Raw genomic sequence first — 8,269 nt, forward strand, 5'->3', positions numbered from 1 at the left:
GGAAAGGACATTTTTGGGTGGGAGGGGGCAGAGGGAGGAGGGAGGGAGGTTTTGGTTATGGGTCATAATAATCAACCACATTGTATATTGACAAAATTAAAAAAATAAAATAAAATTAAAATAAAAAAATAGTAATACAACAAAGGTAGGAATCAATTCGAAAGCTATAGATCCCTCTCCCCCCAAAATTTCTATATGCTCAAAAAAGAAATTCCTTAAATCTAATCCCTTAATTAATTTCTTAATCTAAATTCCTCAAATCTAATAACAATTGGATTACTGAGGCAATTAAAATGCAAAATATCAACTAGAATCAAATGACAGTGGAAATACGGTATATCAAAATGTATGGGATATAGCCAAAGTCTTCCTTGGAGGAAAATAATAGCTTAAATGCTTAAACACATTGAGGGTACTAAAAGAAAAGAGCTTGAACATGAACAAAACAAGCTTTCCACTCAAGAAATTAGGAAAAGTTTGCAAAATAAGCCAAAGAAAAAAGGTAAGGAATTAAGAAAAGTAAAAGCAGAAATGGATGAAATGTAAAACAAAACTAGAGTTAACCAATAAAACCTAAAGCTTATTCTTTGGAAATGCCAATGAAATAGACAAACTTTTTGCAAGTGTGATCAAGGAAAAACAAGGTAACATAAAAAACAAAAAGACAGGGGAGACCAGCATGTAAGATAAAAGAAGAGCTGGTGTGGTTTAAGCAGAGGGTCTGTCCCATGTTAGATGCTCAGTAAATGTATATTGAGGGAAGATGGACTTACTGACTGCTCCCCAGCTGCCTCTCCCTCCCCTCCTCATGATGCAGGCACTGCCTCCTGCCATAGAAGCTGAAACTGTCAGGTATTCACTTTTCCAGATTGCCTTGCAGCTACAGGGGCCATGGGACCAATTTGGGCCAGTGAAGGAAGGAGAGAGCTTAAAGTCCTGCCCACTGACTCCACCCCACTTGAGGGGAAACTAAGAGTTTGAAACCTATTCCCTAAATCAGTGACCTCCAAAGTGAGGTTTCCAGGCTATGGCACAGCTAGGAGGTGAGGGCAGATTTGAGCTTATCCTGGGCTCAACTCTCTCCAGCACAGAAAAAAGAAATGGTGTCCGTATTCTCACCCCCACCCATACTCACCCAAGTTCACATTAGAGTCAGTGACATATATAGGGCTAGAATCTAGGTATACCAGAATTTCTCTTCAGTGGCTAGTCAGAGAGACTGGAAACAACACAAATAACCAAGAGACAGAGAAGACTAATACATAAGATCAAAGAGAAACTGGGATATGTAGGAGTAGCTGACATGGATAGGAGATTATTTTTCTCACACATAAGAAATGCTCAGAAGCAGATTGTTCAGAGCTGGAATGGGGGCCCCACAGTGTCATCAGGGACTTAGCTCTTTCTGTCTTTCTGCTGCATCATCCTTAAAGGCTTCCATCCTCTGGACCACTTTGTGGCCCAAGATGGCTGCTGGAGCTGCTGCTGCCTCATCCATGCTCCAGGCAGGAAGCAGAAAGAAAGAGAAAAAAGGCAAATGACCCCAAGCCAGTTTATGGACTGTGCCCTTTTGAGGAACTTTCCCCAGAATCCCATTCAAGGACTCCCTCTTACAACTGATTGGCCAGCTCTTAGTCACATGACCACCCCAGCTGCAAGGGAGGCTGGGAAGTGCCCTTTGGGGAAGGGGGAAGGTATATTGTTGCCCCAAATAACATCAGGGTTCTGGTGTGAAGGAAGACAGAGAAACTGGCTCCTGGGTGGGCAGCTGGCAGGCTTGACCATGCCAGGCCTTGGAATTCCTACCCCCTCAGCTGAACAAAGTGGTCTTTCTCACCTAAGCCCAAGGCGTAAGCACCACAGCCATGGTGGCAAGGTTTGAGAAAGACAGGGGAACAGCAGGTCCCAACCGGGATTGTGTGAGGTCGGGGCTTGCTGTGTGCCATTGGTGCAGAATGAGGCCAGCAGGAGGGGATAGGGAGGGAAGGAAGGAGGGGACAGCTCAGGTTTCTAGGTCAAGCCAGATCTTGTATCCTCAGGGCGTGGAGGCTCAGATGTCCCCAGAACCAAGTGTCCTATCCCTCTGGGCAGCTCTGGGCCTTTCCACTGAATCCTCCCAAGCAGTCCAATCTCCTTCTTTAACATTCTAGGAAAAAACAACAATAACCACAAAAGAATAGTAGCTCCTACATCTTGAGCAACGGTTTAGTACTTTTTCATGCACAATCTCAATGAATTCCTACAACAACACTTATGAGCAGTTACTGCCAGTTTCCCTATTCTACAGGTGAGGAAATGGAGGCCCAGAGAGCTGAAAACCTTGCTCCGAGTCCAGCAGTTCCCACAGCTGCTGGGTGGAGGCACTGGTCGGTGGGTCCTCTTCCTTCTTCAGCAGAGCAGAGTGATCAGAGTGATCAGACAGAGCTGAGTTGGCCACTTTTAGCTGGGGGACCGTGGGCACATTGCTTTTCCTCACCTGTCAAGTGGAGATAATAATAGTGCCCAGCTCCTAGGATTGTTGAAAAGAGTAAATGAGTTAGTACAAGTAAGGAACCTGGCACGTACATCTCAATAAATGCTTATGACCCACACTTAGGTGTTAGTTTTCGGCAACAGGCAGATGGAAAAATCAAAGGTGACACTGTTCTGCAGTGCCTTCTTCCTGGGGGATTTAATTAACCATACTGCAGAGGTTTGCTTCATTCTGTGTAATACATGATGCTCTTGAATTGTAATTGCTGAGAATGGCTTACAAGAAATAATAACAATGTGTGTCAGCTTTCCAAATCATGACACTAACCATCGCAGATGCCGCGGGAGGTGCTCTTAGCACAGACTCTCTGACTTGCTGCTCAAAGCCTCCCCGGGAAATGGGGCTGTATTTCCCAAATCTCCCAGCTGTTTATTAAAAATACACATCCCAGGCCCCTGCATCTCCAGGGAGGGAACCTGGAAGCTGTATTTTAACAAATACTCTGGGTGATTTTTGTTAGCTAGGAAATTGAGGAAGTTTCTCTTAGGTCAGTAATGTGGGGGACCCACAATCAGAGACTGAGCAAGAAAAGGAATACACAAAGAGGAGGTGATTTGCCGAAAGTTACTCAGCCGGGAAGGGGCAGGGCCAGGATTTGGCCCAGAGAAGGGCAGAAACCAGCCCAGGATGATCCAGCAGGTTTCAGACTAAGAACTGAGACTGAGGCCTCTCTGCCCAGGGGAGGTCCATAGCAGCACCCCACCTCCCCCACAAAGCCACAAAACCCAAATGGTGTTTGTGTCCCTCAGATTTCACAGCTGTGGTGGGAGGAGGCAGACCACACCTCCAGGATGGCCCTCTGCCTCTCTCAGCCCCCATTCCTCCCCCCACCCATGCCTTTTCTCAAGTAACTACAGCGGGGAGGGCAAGGTGTAGGGGCAGGAATGACCTTGAGGCCAGAACACACAATGGCCCGTCCCTCTCTGGAGCCCTGCCAAGGACAGGAAGGAAGCCTGCCCTGTTTGTCTCCCTGGACTGGAATGTTGATTTAGCATGGAGAGAGGGGAGGAGGGAAGGAGGAGGAGGGATGGGGGGGGCAGGGAAGAGGAGCGAGACAGAGGAGGGAGGAGGAGGCAGAAGAAGGAGGAGGAAGGAGGGGATGCCTGGCATCAGGGTGCAAAGACCAGACTTTGGGAACCAAGGGGGGAGTGCAGTCAGCTTCAGCCTAACCTGACATACAGTGCAAAGTCCAGAGAGGGCATCCCCCTCAACAAGGTTGCCCAGGACCAGGGGGGCTAAAGGGCTTCACCTGTGCTGCTAGCCACAGGCAGGAGCTCCCTGAAGCTCCACAGCAACCTTCAGAAGCAGGTGTCATCCTGCCCATTACTGACCTAAGAGAAACTGAGGCCAAACATAAAAAGCACAGGATTTATTGAGCCAATACGATGATTGCAACCAGGGAGAGGCATAAGTCAGGTCGCCCTGAGAAAAGCATTCCAAAGAGGGCCAGCAGAGCTTAACGTTTTATGATCACAAGAAGCGGGAAGGATCAGAGGAGAGAGAGCGCCCTGCCTGATCACTTCATCAGGCTTCCTATGCCCAGAGAGCTGAAAACCTTGCTCCGAGTCCAGCAGTTCCCACAGCTGCTGGGTGGAGGCACTGGTCGGTGGGTCCTCTTCCTTCTTCAGCAGAGCAGAGTGATCAGAGTGATCAGACAGAGCTGAGTTGGCCACTTTTAGCTGGGGGACCGTGGGCACATTGCTTTTCCTCACCTGTCAAGTGGAGATAATAATAGTGCCCAGCTCCTAGGATTGTTGAAAAGAGTAAATGAGTTAGTACAAGTAAGGAACCTGGCACGTACATCTCAATAAATGCTTATGACCCACACTTAGGTGTTAGTTTTCGGCAACAGGCAGATGGAAAAATCAAAGGTGACACTGTTCTGCAGTGCCTTCTTCCTGGGGGATTTAATTAACCATACTGCAGAGGTTTGCTTCATTCTGTGTAATACATGATGCTCTTGAATTGTAATTGCTGAGAATGGCTTACAAGAAATAATAACAATGTGTGTCAGCTTTCCAAATCATGACACTAACCATCGCAGATGCCGCGGGAGGTGCTCTTAGCACAGACTCTCTGACTTGCTGCTCAAAGCCTCCCCGGGAAATGGGGCTGTATTTCCCAAATCTCCCAGCTGTTTATTAAAAATACACATCCCAGGCCCCTGCATCTCCAGGGAGGGAACCTGGAAGCTGTATTTTAACAAATACTCTGGGTGATTTTTGTTAGCTAGGAAATTGAGGAAGTTTCTCTTAGGTCAGTAATGTGGGGGACCCACAATCAGAGACTGAGCAAGAAAAGGAATACACAAAGAGGAGGTGATTTGCCGAAAGTTACTCAGCCGGGAAGGGGCAGGGCCAGGATTTGGCCCAGAGAAGGGCAGAAACCAGCCCAGGATGATCCAGCAGGTTTCAGACTAAGAACTGAGACTGAGGCCTCTCTGCCCAGGGGAGGTCCATAGCAGCACCCCACCTCCCCCACAAAGCCACAAAACCCAAATGGTGTTTGTGTCCCTCAGATTTCACAGCTGTGGTGGGAGGAGGCAGACCACACCTCCAGGATGGCCCTCTGCCTCTCTCAGCCCCCATTCCTCCCCCCACCCATGCCTTTTCTCAAGTAACTACAGCGGGGAGGGCAAGGTGTACAGTGTGGAATTAGCAGAAGAAACAACAGAGAAATAGTGAACACTGGAGGGGTGTCTTAGTCAGCATGGACTGCCATAACAAAATATCATAGACTGGGGGGTTTAAACAACATAAATGTTTTTCTCACAGTTCTGGAGGCTGGGAAGTCTAAGATCAAGGTGCTGGCAACATAGGTTTCACTCTGAGTTCTCTTCCCTCAGCTTGTAAGTGGCCACCATCTTGGTATGTGCTTGCATGACCGTGACCTCTAGTTTGTGTGAGAGAGGGGAGGGCTCTGATGTCTTTTCTTACAAGGACACTAATTTTATGGAATCAGGGCCCCACCTTTATGACCTCAGCTAACCTTAACTACCTCCTTATAGGCACTATCTCCAAATATAGTCCCATTGGGGGTTAGGGCTTCAGCATATGAATTAGAGGGGGATACAAACATTCAGTCTATAACAAGAACAGAGTCACTGCCTGTATCTCTAGCTCCAAGAACAGCACCATGCAAACAATTGGTGCTCAATAAATACTTGATAAGTGAATGAATGAATGAATGAATTTAACCAATATCTGTTGAGCACGTACCCTGTGCAGTTTGTGTGTAAGGTCGTGGGAGTACATACTGACCAAGACAGCTGGGTCCCCGGCCTCACGGAGTGCAGAGTGGGAGACACAGGGTAGGCAGGTCTGTAGACAAAGTCGTTACAGTGTCGTGATGCTCTGACGGAAAATCACTCGTACTGAAAGAGAAATACCAGGGCATGTAATGTAGGTGGAAGATCTGAAGCAGCCTCCCAAAGAGTGATATGTAAAGTGTGTATCATTTTCCTATGGCTGCTGTAACAAATTACCACAAGCTTAGTGCCTCAGATTTCAGGAGGCTAAAGTTGAGGTTTCAACAGGGCTGGTTCTTTCTAGAGGCTCCAGGGGAAAATCCCTTCCTTGCCTCTTCCAGCTTCTGGCGGCTGCCAGCATCCCTCAGCTTGTGGCCGCATCTAGGAGGCTAAAGTTGAGGTTTCAACAGGGCTGGTTCTTTCTAGGGGCTCCAGGGGAAAGTCCCTTCCTTGCCTCTTCCAGCTTCTGGCGGCTGCCAGCATCCCTCAGCTTGTGGCCGCATCACTCCCATCTCTGCTGCCACAGCCTTCTCATATCATCATATTGCCATAGCACCATGTCGCCATCTCTTCTGTGGTCAAATCTCCCTCTGCCTCCTTATGAGGATCCTCGTCATTACATTCAGAGCCCACCCAGGTAACACAGGATCATCTCCCATTTCACAATCCTGAACTTTATCACATCTGAAAAGTCTCTTTTGCCACATAAGGTCACATTCATGGGTTCCAGAGTTCAGAAGTGGATACCTTTGGCCAGAGGCATTATTCAGCCTACCACGGAGTGAGAGCTAAAAGATCAGAGGAGCAGGGTAAAAGGTTGACAGAGAAGAGCATTTCAAACAGAGGACACAGCATGTGCACAGGCAGGAAAGCAAATTCAAGGCCAGTGTGGCTGGAGTGGAGAAAGCAAGGGGACTGTGGATGAGATGAGGACAAGAGGGAACAGGGACAGTGCAGGGCCTGTGGGCCACCCTGAGGACTAAGGCCCTCAGCCCCCACGTGAGGTGCGAGCCATGGAGGTCTCCGAACAAAGACTGGATGGGATCTGACTCAGGTTCTAGCAGGATCCCTCCGGCCACCTGTTGGGAAGAGAGTGTTGGGGGCAGAACTGTGCTGAGAGGAAAGAGAGAAGAGTCAGGGGTCTCCACGCTTCGGGCCTGAATAGCTGGAAGGATGGAGCTGCCATTCGTGAGACTGGGGCAGGACTGGAGGTTGGGACAAAGACATGTGTCATGTGCAAGGTCAATACGCAGGGAGCCTCACCTGGACCCCAACACACACAGGCTCCGGGAGGGAAGGTGGCGACCAGTTGTGGACTGTGGTTTTCACCCACCGCATGGGGCCCCTCATCCTCTCCCCCGACTTCCCCTGTCGCCCCGGGGGAGCCGGCCTTGTTTGTTTCCCTGCCATCATCCGTTTTATGATGGGGAAGCCTGGTTTTCCCCTAACCCAGCAGACACCTCTTCCCTCCGCCTGTCACTGACCCTCCCACCTCGGGAAGCCCCGAGCAGGCCTCCTAGAATGTCCCGGCAGGATGAGGCCCCTGTCACCCGTTCATCCAGCCAGATGGGCCCCAAAAGGAGAAGTGGGTAATCCACAGTCACCCGGCATGCGGTCAGCTCAGAACTTTAGCGTCTTGTCTCCTCAGTGCCCACCCAGCTTTCCACGTTTCCAATTATTTCCACATTTCACATGAGAAAACTGGGGCTCCAAGAGAGGCCAGCACTCACCCAAGAAAGTCCATAGATTAGGGAGTCAGGATTTGAACCCAGGTCCTGACACAAGGATGACTCTTTTGTAAGTGCAGAGGAAAAGGAAAAAGGTGAACAGAACCGAGCCCCACCCTCCCAGGTCCAGTGGGGAGGCAGACCCATCCCTGCGTAGTAATGGCCCAGCAGTGACCTGGGCTGAGATGGGGGAGCCCAAGAGGCTGTGGGAGCTCAGAGGGGGCACCTGACCTAGCCTGGTGTCAGGGAGGGTTTCCTGGCATAGGGTCAGCCCATCTGAGACCTTGAGGATAAATGGGGGTTAACGGATGCAAAATGTTCCAGAGAGAAGGAACAGTAGCTGCAAAGGCCCAGGGTTAAGAGGGGAGCTGGGGGCTTCTCTATCTGACTATGTCCCTATCCTAACTAAACTCTCCTTTGGCTGCCCCGGCAAACTCTTTAGCTCTGCATTCATTCATTCATTCATTCAACAAACGTTCCACGGAGTACATAGTCAGCGTCAGGCCCTGTAGGGACATAGCAGTGACCACAACAGCCCCCAGTGGAATGTGACCCTGACCTGGGTGTCGGGGGGGGGGCTCTTGAAGGAGGAGGCATCTATTCCAAGACCTGAAGGAGCAGTGAGAGAGATGCTGGAAAGAAGCAGGTGGAGAGAACAGGCTGCACAAAGGCCTGCGGGCAAGTTCCGAGCATGACACACTCGAGACCTGCTCATCATTCAGCTGAAGTTCAGGGTGGCTCGGGAGAGGCCAGCCTTGTGCC

This window comes from Galeopterus variegatus, unplaced genomic scaffold (genome assembly GCF_000696425.1).
Source record: "Galeopterus variegatus unplaced genomic scaffold, G_variegatus-3.0.2 Scaffold3796, whole genome shotgun sequence".
Lineage (NCBI taxonomy): Eukaryota > Metazoa > Chordata > Mammalia > Dermoptera > Cynocephalidae > Galeopterus > Galeopterus variegatus.